Source organism: Mastomys coucha, unplaced genomic scaffold, assembly GCF_008632895.1.
Source record: "Mastomys coucha isolate ucsf_1 unplaced genomic scaffold, UCSF_Mcou_1 pScaffold7, whole genome shotgun sequence".
Lineage (NCBI taxonomy): Eukaryota > Metazoa > Chordata > Mammalia > Rodentia > Muridae > Mastomys > Mastomys coucha.
Window position 1 is genome coordinate 42,377,960 of NW_022196913.1, and position 763 is coordinate 42,378,722.

Sequence of the window (763 nt, forward strand, 5' to 3'; positions counted from 1 at the left end):
AGGCATGCGCCACCACCGCCCGGCCGAGAAAAATAGTTTAAGCTGTGTATGGTTGTGCTTTTAGAACACCTGAAGATGGGTCTCTGCATTTCTGTCTGCGACTATCTTGATTATATTAATTGATGAAGAAAGAAAAGACCCATCTTAATTCTAGGGAGACGTTTCCCTGGGCAAGGATCTGGGGTTGTGTGAGGGAGAGAACTGAGCACCAAAAAGCAAGCATTTATTGCTCTCATTTATTGCAATGTAACTGTCTGCCTCAAGTTCCTGCTTATTTAACATCCCACTGGACCTTGAACTGTGCACTAAATAAACCCTTTCTCTGTTAAGTAGCTTTTGTCAGGGTTGTTTTAGTTTATTTATTCTTGTTTAAATCTTTGCTGGCCTAGAACTGGCTGTATAGACCAGGCTAGTCTCAAACACACACACACAGATCCTACTGCCTCTTGCCTCCTGAGTGCTGAGATTAAAGGAACTCAGCTGGCCTGTGGTTCCGGCAGAATATTTTATCAAAACAAAAAGGAAAAGAAACAGGTGGTGCCGATCTGCAATCCTCTCTGGAGGGAATTAGGGGTCGGGTTGGCGGGTGGGAAGTGACCACTTCCTCCAACAAGGCCATACCTACTCCAAGGCCACACCTCCTAACAGTGCCACTCCCTATGAGGACCATTCTCATTCAAACCACTTCCCAAAAGTGGCAGATTTCTGAGTTCGAGGCCAGCCTGGTCTACAGAGTGAGTTCCAGGACAGCCAGGGCTACACA

The 763-nt window shown here is 46.3% G+C and overlaps 1 protein-coding gene across 6 annotated transcripts in view; it reads right to left on the reverse strand.

Moving 5' to 3' along the window:
- Window positions 1-763, reverse strand: part of Cage1 (cancer antigen 1) — a 38,100-nt gene that overhangs the window by 26,677 nt on the left and 10,660 nt on the right. The gene's annotated exons all lie outside the window — the stretch shown is intronic.